Source organism: Periplaneta americana, chromosome 5 (genome assembly GCF_040183065.1).
Source record: "Periplaneta americana isolate PAMFEO1 chromosome 5, P.americana_PAMFEO1_priV1, whole genome shotgun sequence".
NCBI lineage: Eukaryota > Metazoa > Arthropoda > Insecta > Blattodea > Blattidae > Periplaneta > Periplaneta americana.
In genome coordinates this window covers 84,296,262-84,308,808 of record NC_091121.1, presented here as the reverse complement: position 1 = coordinate 84,308,808, position 12,547 = coordinate 84,296,262, and positions in this window count along the sequence as shown.

The following is a 12,547-nucleotide window of genomic DNA, read 5'->3' as shown; positions in this document are numbered from 1 at the left end:
ATTTTAATATTATCTTCTCATCTACGTCTCGGCCTCCCCAAAGGTCTTTTCCCCTCAGGCCTCCCAATTAACACTCTATATGCATTTCTGGATTCGCCCATACATGCTACATGCCCTGCCCATCTCAAACGTCTGGATTTAATGTTCCTAATTATGTCAGGTGAAGGATACAATTCGTGCAGCTCTGCGTTGTGTAACTTTCTCCATTCTCCTGTAACTTCATCCCTTTTAGCCGCAAATATTTTCCTAAGAACCTTATTCTCAAAAAACCTCAATCTCTGTTCCTCTCTCAAAGTGAGAGTCCAAGTTTCACAGCCATACAGAACAACCGGTAATATAACTGTTTTATAAATTCTAACTTTCAGATTTTTTGACAACAGACTAGATGACAAAAGTTTCTCAACCAAATAATAACACGCATTTCCCATATGTATTCTGCGTTTAATTTCCTCCCGAATGTCATTTATATTTGTTACTGTTACTCCAAGATATTTGAATTTTTCTACCTCTTCGAAGTATAAATCTCCAACTTTTATAGTTCCATTTCGTACACTATTCTGATCACGAGACATAATCATATACTTAGTCTTTCGGGATTTACTTCCAACTCTTACACACTATTGGTGAATAAAATAGTCAATAATAAAATTATAATTTAAAAATCATTTAAAAGTGTCAAAATTAGTCTTCATATGTGAGAAATGCGAAAGAAAACAGTAATATTGCTGACATTCTGGATATTCTTTAGTGAGAATCTGAATGCCTTCGCGTAAGGAGTCTGTTAAATGAACCAGCAATGACGTGTAAAATATATGAAAAATAATATTACCAACACTGAATTAATAAAATAATAACAATAATAAATTTATAATATTTTAATAATAATGTAGGAAAATAAATTATCTTATGTGATGAGTAGGGGATCTCCTGATCATGTATATTAAGAAAGGCGTAAGTTTACTTCTTGTAGAATAATCATGAGACAAGAACTCAAGGAAATTAAATCGCCGCTTTTCTGGCGAAAACTTAGATGTCGGTAAATAATCTAAATTGATTTTTCTGATATAGAGTAAAGGTTGGTAATCTTGTGATACTAATAATATTATGATAGTACTTTTTAAGAATTTTTTACAATTTCACTGAGCGAGAGAAGGACCGGTTTTGTGCAGAAACTTGTCCACGAACATTCCCTTAATACTTGATTAAATGGCTATCTTTCTCGTGTTAATTATGTAAGCCACACATGCTTACATAATTAACACGAGTAAGATCGCCACTTAATCAATTATTTATATTCAAGTGTTAAAAGCAGTGTACGAAAGATTCAACATGGATTATCAAGACATCCCTTAATACGTTGACGAAAAAAAACCGATCTTCCTCTCGCTCAGTGAAATTGTAAACAATTCTCAAAAAGAACTATCATAATATTATTAGTATCACAAGATTACCAACCTTTGCCCTATGCAGATTTTAAATCAGTATATTAAATGCCTTACACCAAGTTTGAAATTGTATGACTTCTATTTTTAATTTGTAATATTTAAGATATTAAAGTAGGACATAGATTTTTAAAACATCCTGTAGCAGTACATGAGATAGTTTCGTGAGAGGAACTTCTGTTATTCTGCTCGTATATGTTTTATTCCTCGGGCAGAATTATGTTTCCTGCATGACAGAAGGAAACTCGTGTGACTTGGCTACAAGCATAACTCCAAAATAACAATGAAATAATTCTCATTCATCACAATGCAAGAAGGAGTTGTGGCATCTTGTCCTGGACTCAAACCCGGGCTGCATGACTCCGAGCAATCTATCTGCAGTCGGCTGACGCATGCGTGCTGAGATATCGCTCAGCGGGCGGCGATTGTTCGCATCGGGGGGACTTCTCTGCCGTGTTGCGGCGTTTTTACACGTCTTCAATATTTCATAACCTTAATTGCATGTTTAATGAACCGCATAATCAGTTGTGCGAAAGATTTATGATAGAGACGATGTCTCCGTTTGTAAATAGAGAGGAATGTTGTTCTATTAAGTGAAAAGTTGCGTGTTAGCTTCGTAAATTATTTTTAACAAATAAATATAACCCTGGAAATGTGTATTTTATATTGTTTTCATGGAATGAGTTTCGTATCGTAAACAGTATATTTTAAAAATAATTTATTACTTCCACTTTACTCTGAATTTCAGAAGGGTGAAAGTAAAGTCTATGATTATTAATGGGTATTAAAACATTAAGAATTCTGTGCTACTCATAGCTTATAAAATATAAATTAGGGAAGACTCTTGCTTCTGAATGCATTATCTTATTTTCATTCCCGATTCATAAACTGTTGTTGCGTATAGAAGTTTTATAAACGTTTGTAACTCGTGCTGTTACTGAAGAATTATTAGGTGTCTATAGGTTGGAACACAGGGTGCCTAGTAAGAGAAACGGAGTGAGTCAAACCTAAGGTACCGGCAGTCCCACTGTATCTCTGCAGTGCAGTCTAGCAAGTAGATCGCCAGCTCTCACGGATAACGTTCTTGTCTCACAGTACTATAATCTGATAACGATAAGTGATCTTTTGCGTAACTAATGAATTATTTGTTTAACAAATGGAGAGAATCTTACCTGAGCTTCAGATCAAATGCTCAGAATGCTCTCTATTACGTTTTATTTTTTATTTATTATTTTATTTATTTATTTAATCTGACAGGATTAAGGCCATAAGACCTTCTCTTCCATCCTACCAGATAGCACATATAGGCCCTAAATACAAAAAATAAATACAAACACTGATGAAAATAATGCCAATGAGCTCGGGAAAACCAACGCACAGTTTTCCACACAACAATCTTACAGCTCGGTAAGAATGCCGATAACTTAGGTTTGCCCAGACACAATGTATGTGTTTTCCTTGTCAGGTTTTGCTTTATGCTGGCGACAGAATTCTGCTGGCACTTTAACAATGTCAGTCTGTCACCTGGCTCAACTGTATTGAGCGCACACATAGGGTCGTTTAGTAGAAGTCTTATTTGAAATTTTTGATGAAATGGTAATAAGCAGGCTTCGGCCTAGGGACACAGAGTAACCAGTATGAGGTTTAGAGTACACGGAGTATAAATGACGTCATGACCCGTGTGCAGTCACCCGACTGCAACAGCACAGGTGGGTCCGTAATGTGCATTACCGTTGTGTGTAGGCCTATTGCTGCTTGGCTGCGGTACGTGTAACAGGCTTCGGCGTAGGGACACCTGATTGAAAGTTACAATATATTCACGTTAATACTTTAATGGAGACATTTATTGTCTACACTAGGAATGTATTGTATATACTGCATCTGTACAGGGATGATGTTGATGTTTATTGACTTTACTGGCTTTGAGCCAGAGGCCGTTTTAGGGTCTTATACGCGCAGGATGCCCTCTCCAGCCATTGTACGTAAATAACAATAAATATATATTTACATACTGTGTATGACACTATTTCTGGCTTAAGTGCCAGTAGGTGTGTGAGTGCAGTGATTGGCTTTTTATTTATTTTATTTTATTTTTTACTTTTTTTTTGTTTTAATTATTTTGGTGTAGGCCTAATTTGTTAATTTGGGATGCTTAAGGAATGGGAAATATATTTCGTGCTGTACTGTGACGGACTGTTTACATGTTGAGACACGAAGTAACGGCACGCTCTATCTCCCACTCCACCCGACCAACACTATCGTCTATGCGTTCCGAACTTCATGCGTTTCTGTGCCCAGGACTGAAGTCTGGTAATAAATAGTGGACTGTGGCCTATTCGGTCTCCAGATTTGTCTGTTTGTGACGTTTATCTATGAAGTATGCTGAAAATAAAAATGTACGAAAATAATAATTCTCGTAATATGGATGCTCTCGAGGATGAAGTAACAAGGCTAGTATGAAATATTAGTGGAGTTCCAACGAGTGTACCAGAACTTTGAAAAGGTATATATCTGCAATAAACAATAGTAATATGCGTTACAAGAGCGGTATGTTGACGTTTTCATGTTCAAGGAAAAGATTGAAAAATCGAAACGTAGTTGAACTTTTTTAATTTCCGAGAACATGGAAACAAACATACCGCTCGTGTATCGTACATTATTTTGTGCGGAGATCGCTTATTACATACCTGAAAGAGGAATTTATAATTAGTTGCAATGAAATCTCCATCTTGGTTTCTGTTCAATGACGGCAACTTTGGAAAACAAATTATCTATCTTCAACATTGTTCCTATAAAATGTTTTCTGTGTTTACTATACTGCAGCAGGCCGTGATATACGTCTGTCTTTTTTTCCCCCAGTCTATGATGAGTCTGGAATCTTGTAGATTTTTTCACGGCTTCCTTAATGTTACTTGCATTACAAATGCAGTAACTTTTGTGGTGTTGTAGAGTTTACTTAATTTTTGCAAATATTTAAAAACAATAATTAACAGTGCAATTTAGGTGAAATTGCAGTGGTAAGTTTCCAATTTATAATTATTACTATATTGAACGTCTTTAAAAATAATATGTTAAAAGCCTAAAGCAGTAAAATGAATGTGACTCTTAAGCGATAAGAATAGGGAAATTGTTGTGTGTGTTACGTTGGGAATACGGAATGTGGTATTTCACACTTACCGCGTATTGGTTTTGTGCGGAAAGCAAGCAAATACGTACGATCTCGCACAAAATAATATTTTTCCTCTGAAACATGCGGTATACTGTAGCCTATATATAATGACAAGTTGTGTGGTGTGTATTTGCTTTCTCAATTTTCTTTTTAAATTTGAAGAAGCGATTTTAAATGCAGCTTACATTAATTAAGCATTCTAATACATCTATTTAGGTTTATATTAACATTTGAATGAATCATATGAATCATATTCCATATTTCTATAAAGAAAACCATACCTTATTACTCATACTGGACAGAGTGAAATTTTGGTTCTGAAAACGAAAAACATCAGTATATTAAGAACTGCTGAAATTAAATATATGCGCCGAACAGTTGGTTATACTCTGCTCGACCATCAGAGAAATGAGAACATTTTAGAGGAACTCTACATGCAGCCGTTAGAAGAAACACTTTTCAATTATAGGGAAAGATGGCTACAACATGTATCACGAATGCTACCAAGTAGGATACCTAATGCTGTATTACATTATCATCCACAAGGAAGACGCTAATCTGGCCGTCCACTAAAACGACTCTCAGACCCTGTCTATCTGAGAGCGAAACAGGTCAACTCAAGGCGCCTAAATTCGTTTTTGGTGAATGATGATGAGAACAAGGGATTAAAATAGTTCTGCAGGGTGAAGTTGCGTAATTCCGTCATACTTTTTTTCACTGAATGTTATGGGATTGGGAATCTTGCTAGGAAGTTCACCGATGTCTCAAAAGTAGGCGAAAGATGCACTGTTTCGAGAAATATGTCTGGCGCTATGGTCGAACGGGAAAACTTTGACTGACATTCAATTTAAGAAAAGTATCACGGGATTAGATATATCACGAAATTAGGCAACTTTGTCCTACATGTCTACAAATAAGAATACTATACTGCATTTTTATTAAAACTTGAAGATTAACATAACTGTATGTATTCTTATTGTATATAGTAGTTGTATTTACATTAATTTGATATTTCTTGGAAAACTTTTCCTAAAGGTACAACATTACCTTCACTCATAGCCTCTTTGATAGATCAACTGGCAGATCCGCTTGCATACGACGACCGCGAACCCGATTTCAAAAGTCAGCGATGCGATAGTGGAGTTGTATTTGTGGTGGACAAAGCCAAGATTGTCAAGGTTTTCTTCGGTGTTCTCTAGGTCTTCCCTCAATAACAATCTCCACAATTCTCCTTTCATAATCATCTCCCTCTCGAAAAATAAGATCCCACTTGTGTTTGTGTGACATCATATCGATCATACGCCATGATGTCTTTACCTCACGGTTTGTCCAAGTATAAGTAAATGCCAGACTTGCATAAGTAGTACCGGAATACCTCCTTCTTCAGGTTTTTGCTTGCCTGGCGGGGATATGACGACTGTGAGAAACGGTATACGGGTTTGATGATCGGAGAGGAATGAATTGTATTGCTATTGGTGAAGCTGGTTTAGCTGAACAGGAGAATCAGAAAGAATCTCATTCTGTCACGAGTGCATGTAAGAAGCCTATTTGGACTTAGGTGTTTAGAGGTGCTTCATGTTCCGCCAGATTAGCACAAGCACTCTACACTCTATACAGCACTACCCTCACTCACGTGCTCTGATCATAATCTGTGCGAATCCTACAATAAAAGTAACGCATTGCATCGACGTAAGTTAGTGAGTTGCAAATCACTGATCTAAGTGAAAATAATTATTACGCAAAAGAGAGTAATTACCTGGATATGAACAAGAAACTTTCATTGTAGGAACTGTGTTCGTCCTCACGTTATTAACGAGTTATCTTGACAATCAAAATACAGCAGTTGTCATGCAAATTGAAAGAATAAAAGAAAATTTGTCCATTAAAAAACCTTTTACTTCTCGTGCTTATAGAAAAATGACAGCATTTTCCTTATTATTTAGCAACAAATTGGGGCAGATGGGGTAAGTATCATGAAATCTGAACGTGGATGCCAACATAATTGATTTATTTCCTGAACCTTAAGCGAAAAAAAAAGAGGCGTGGTCTTACGCAACACGCGAGGGAAAATAAAGTGGGACACGTTTTAATTTCATGACATCTTGATACGAAGAGAGTCACGCAATGACAACTCTTGGCTAATAAATGTCCTCGGCTCGATGCCGGTCACAAAAAGTTTCCATTTCTCAAAGTCACGACAGAGGGAAGTTGTGAGCTAATATTCAAACCGCACAAGCAATTTCACATCAGCAATTCGGAATTCCAGCGCCCTGTAACATCCTGCCTGACGCTTCCCGCCATTCAGACGTTTCGTGTCGTGAGGAAATGAGATGGATCGACTGCGGGAGGGGAAAATTACATGAAGACTAGCTTCGCAATTCATATTCCACTGCCAGCGTCAAGTTTGTTGCTCTTTTGTTTTCATGTTTCTGTAGCAACTTACCACTTCTGTTTCCATGTATTAAAATAGTGATGTCTGCTTTTTAAGTAGAAGACATGAGTTCTATTTCCGGTAAGATCAAGTGCAATTTGTTGTGTCTAGAGATGTTACGGCATCAATTTTTTCTCTTGGTACTATAGTTGTTTAAAGCGAGAACTCATTGACATGGTTGGTTATATATGATAGTGAATTAAAAAATGAACTGATATGGTTTTGCTCGGTCTAGCAATCCTTGCTCATAGGTACGCAGTTCGCCTCCCTTCTCACGACTGTAAGGGGCGTAGAAAGGTTCTTGTATAGCAGGGCTTGGTATACATTCGCTTGTGGCCAGGAGCATGACAGAAAAACTGCAGTAAAAGTACAGTAGACGCTCTCGTTGGATCTCGTTTCACAATCATCTAACATCCATAATGAGAGTTAAGTCTATTATTAGTAGACTTCGTTGAATTGCCACACGCAGCATGCAATCAGGTTGCCGATGTACGGTAGTATAGAGGAGGCGAGCGACCGCCCGGTCTCGTAGTATAAGCAGTTCATGTTAAGAGTTGTGACCGGTCCAAATAGATAGAGCAGCTACAGCTAATGTATACCTATGTAAGCACTTGTTTTTGCATTACTGTGGTTGGAATAGTCAAAGTTTAACATTTATTCAATGCAGACAAGAATTCAATCATACTACAATGAGAGTGTTGCTGTTCCAAGCAATTACTCCTGGAATAACCTTACGCCCGCAGCCAGTCTTGACCCGTTGGGGAACGTGGTTGAATTTTGTTAATTATTATGCAGAACATTACGGAAAAATAATGGAGGTACTTCATGCATTGGATAGCACAGATAGTTCCGCTGTTGCAGCTGTAAAATCATTGCTTTCTGAACAGCTATTGAAAGATATTCTGTCATTGATTCTAATTTTAAAATCGTATCCAAAAGCATCATCCTGTTAGAATCGTCTAAACTACAACTCTCAGAAGCCCTTAATATAGTGGATAAAGTATCACAAACCGTTATCCAAAATAACAATTCACTAATTTCAGAAAAAGTGAAATGTAAGTTGAGAAACATTATTGCTAAAAATTCTGCCTATTCACAACTTCGTATTATAAATTATGTACTATCAGATCACGACAAGACGTCTGAAGTTAGTGTACTAAAAAGTAGTGACTTCCCGTTCTTAAGAAATGCACGTATTACATCGTGTGATGTTGAACGTACATATTCCCAATATACAAACTGTTTAAGTGACCATCGGAGGAGGTTACTTTGCAGTCGCTCAAAATGTACGTAACTCTTCACTGCAATGCACATATTCAAGGATGATGTATCTTACATTAAATTTTAAGAGTTAATATATCTCACTATAAAATAATTGTATATTTACATGTTTAGAAATTTCCTACTTCAATGATCATTCATTATATTTCTTGAATGCAGGATACAGGTTTTATTGTAACCGCAGTATACTGCTCAGTATTTACATCAGAGACACGCCCCCTTCTCATACAGTCTATACCGCGTGCACATTAAACCTTGCGAATCTCGTGACAATTCCACAAAGTCTAATTATTAGTATTAAACCCTCCTTATAGCTCAGTTTCTGTCAGATGCTTTTCCAATTCACTGCGGGCTAAAGCAAGGAAATGCACTATCACCTTTACTTTTTACCTTTGCTCTAGAGTATCTTATTAGGAAAGTTCAGGATAACAGAGAGGGTTTGGAATTGAACGGATTACTTCAGCTTCTTGTCTATGCGGATGACGTGAATATGTTAGGAGAAAATCCACAAAAGATTTGGGAAAGCAGGGGAATTTTACTTAAAGCAAGTAAAGAAAGAGGTTTGTAAGTAAATCCCGAAAAGACAAAGTATATGATTGTCTCGTGACCAGAATATTGTACGAAATGGAAATATAATTGGAAATTTACACTTCGAAGAGGTGGAAAATTCAAATATCTTGGAGCAACAATAGCAAATATAAACGACACTCGGGAGGAAATTAAACGCAGAATAAATTATGGAAATGCCTGTTATTATTCAGTCTGCTCTCAAAAAAGCTGATATAATTTATATTGCCGGTTGTTCTGTATGGTTGTGAAACTTGGCCTCTCACTTTGAGAGAGGAACAGAGGTTAAGAGTGTTTGAGAATAAGGTTCTTAGGAAAATATTTGGGGCTAAGAGGAATGAAGTTACAGGAGAATTGAGAAAGTTACACAACGCAGAACTGCACTCATTATATTCTTCGCCTGACATAATTAGGAACATTAAATCCAGACGTTTGAGATAGGCGAGGCATGTAGCACATATGGGGAAATTCAGCATTTGAACTGAATAGCGTTTGTTCCTTCTTCGTAAATATTGGCAAAACTGACTCATTTAAATCACTCCAGGGATACTTTCCAAAAATTTTTGGTGAACGAAGTGTACCTTCAAAATAGTTTATCTGGAAATTACTAATAAAATTACGGACAACCGGAAGTCAACACACATATAGGCTATAGAAGGCCTAACGCACGATAAAGAACATGAAGGGATCATTTCACATATCGCCACCAAAATAATTAAGGAGAGATTGCAGACAGACGCAACTTCCATATTCTACGTGAAAAACAGTTGCCCAAGAAGCAAAACTGCAAGCATATCGTATGCCACTGGTTTAATGATTGCTTCATGGTCTTAAAGTGTTGGGTCATGAAGAGATCATTTTTAGTATTATGGAAGGGAGCTTCAAAGAATGTGAATTTAAATTTTCATTCCAAACTAAAAATTTGTAATCACTACTGAGAAAAGTTCGGGGACTCTAACGATCAAATCGCTCTATATTATATTTTGTCGCATTACAATAAGAACGAAACTAAAGATATATATATATATATATATATAATATTTTTACACATTTCAGATAATGTGTCGTGATGATTTTTGTTGCTTGTATTTCTCTGAAACAGTTTCATGTAGAAATGCGATTTAAATTAGTTGATAACGAAAGCAGTGCTTGAATATCATTTGCGGTAGAGTTGTGTACGCAAAATAGAATGGTCCTGCTTAAACATTCATGATTATATTCTTTTGTTTTATTTGCTGGCAAACAAAACTGTACGTTGTGCCGTTAGGAATGAAAATTAAATATTAAATGGCCAAGTCTCATTACTGTATAGAACTGTACTCCATTTGGTTTTCATTGTTTCAATGTAATAACATTACGTTTTTAATTATTTCGAAATAGAAACGCATTAAGCCATGTTTAACTCCAGTCTCTTCTATGAATATGCTATTTTTATTTTGTTTAATTATGCTTTTAAGATATGAATGATATGTTAAGGCTAAGTTACATCTTAGTATGCGAAATGGAACTAACGGGTTTTCAATGGGTTATTTTGCGATGCTTTATCATCTGCTATGGTTGTCTAGCGTCTGAATGATATGAAAGTGATCATGCCGGCGAAATGAGTCCAGTACCAGCGCCAAAAGTTACTCAACATTTGCTCTTAATGGGTTGAGAGAAAAACCCAGAAAAAACCTCAACCAGGTAAACTTGTCGCAACCAGAATTTGATCCCGCTCGTTTCACGGTAAGGCATGCTAGCGGTGGATTCTTAACATTCTTGAATAGTTAATTAATTACATTAATAAACCTTTTTTTATTTATTATTTTTACAAAACTTAAGATTCGTAGAAGGAAACTAGGTCTACACGCTCGCCGTCTTCCTTTCTTGTCGTTTCAACGAATGTTTACACGTGTAATTACATTTTACTATCATAAAGAGACACTTTCTTTCACTTAGTTGTGCCTGCTGAAGTCGGTGTTTGTCTTTGTGAAATTGTTACTCATATAATAAAAACATTCTTTTAATGCTCTGCCAACATTGCTTTATGAATGCGAAAACTGGACGCCAGAGCAAAATAAATGTAGCCTAATGCAGCAAAATCAGCTGCAAAGGAAATGGATTAAATATTGTCTCCCAGATGATTTCAATAATTGAGAAAATTTTAATCGCAATAAGGGACACTGTATTTGCTGATAGTAGAAAATTTAAGTTTGTCTAAAATTGCTTACTGATACATAGCGAAGCCACCGGTGTAGCTCAATCGACTGAAGCGCTTGCCTATCGACCCGGAGTTTCGCTCGGGCGTGGGTTCAATTCTCGTTTTGGCTGATTACCTGGTTGAGTTTTTTCCGAGGTTTTCCCCAACCATAAGGCGAATGTCAGGTAATCTATGGAGAATCTTCGATCTCATCTCGCCAAATACCATCTTGCTATCACCAAATTTATCGACGCTAAATAACCGAGTAGTTGATACAGCGTCGTTAAATAACCAACTAAAAAACATAGCGTTCACCAAGAAACAGGTTCCGTTTAGGTAAATGCCGCCAGCCTTGTACTATAGTATATCGAACGCGACTGCCGGGGAAATAGTGTGCAAATTTACCCTGGATTAAGCGTGGGAAGGTATTATGTTGCGTAGTATGGACAGATAACCGATGCTGAAGGGACGTAAAGGTTGAAGCATCAGTACACACAGTTGACCTCCATTCATTACAGTTCTGTGCTATTACGACAAATCGATGGGCAAATTCAAAACGGCAACAACTCAAAACATTGATTTGCGAGTTAAACGTACAATGAGAATGGTAGACAATCTTCCTGGTTCAATGCAGCAACAACTCGTAACATTGCGTATAGCTGTACGCAGAATAAAAGGACTAAATCCTTCTGGAACTGATCATTTGTATAATGAAAAACCATTTAAAGACGGCAACAACTCGAAATGTTTCCTTCTCGAGCTATGAGATTCTTATTTCAACATTTCAAAACTGCAGGAACTCTAAATTTGTACTGCTATGCTATAATCATTTTAAGAATAATAGGTAGGGCATAGTAATTTTCTTTTGATTTAAAGGCAGTGACTGCGTTTTAAGCTTATTGTTGAAATTTGCTTTTATTCTGCTTTGTTTTAATCGCAATTTCATCCTTTTATAGTGATTTGAAATTAAAATAAATGTGAGTGCAATGAACAATTGAATGTTGTGTATTAGACCATTAACCATTTGGCCTCTGCACTATATCCAGGGACATATAAAACTCCAAAGTTTTCGGACGCCATAAATTGGTATACATAACTGGCTTCATATGAGCGAAGAAATTATTTCAGTGACCGATTTTGTTAACATTACGTATTAGTCGTAGCAATATACAATAAATCAAAGTATTTTCTTTTTACTAATGGCGGGTACTAGACTGTTTATCATTCACCCGAACAATAGAATAATAGAATAGACAGGAAGTTGAGAATATGATGCTCCATCTATAGCAACACTCCTCAGCAAAAATAATGATAATGAATTGATGATGATGATGATGATGATTTATGTATTTTTTTTCACACTGCAAATGGGTATATACCCGGTGGCAGTGGTAGCTAATTACATTCAATACTAATAATAGGGAGCATCCTAAATTAAATGAACCACGATCACTTAAAATAACATTTGAAGTAAATCT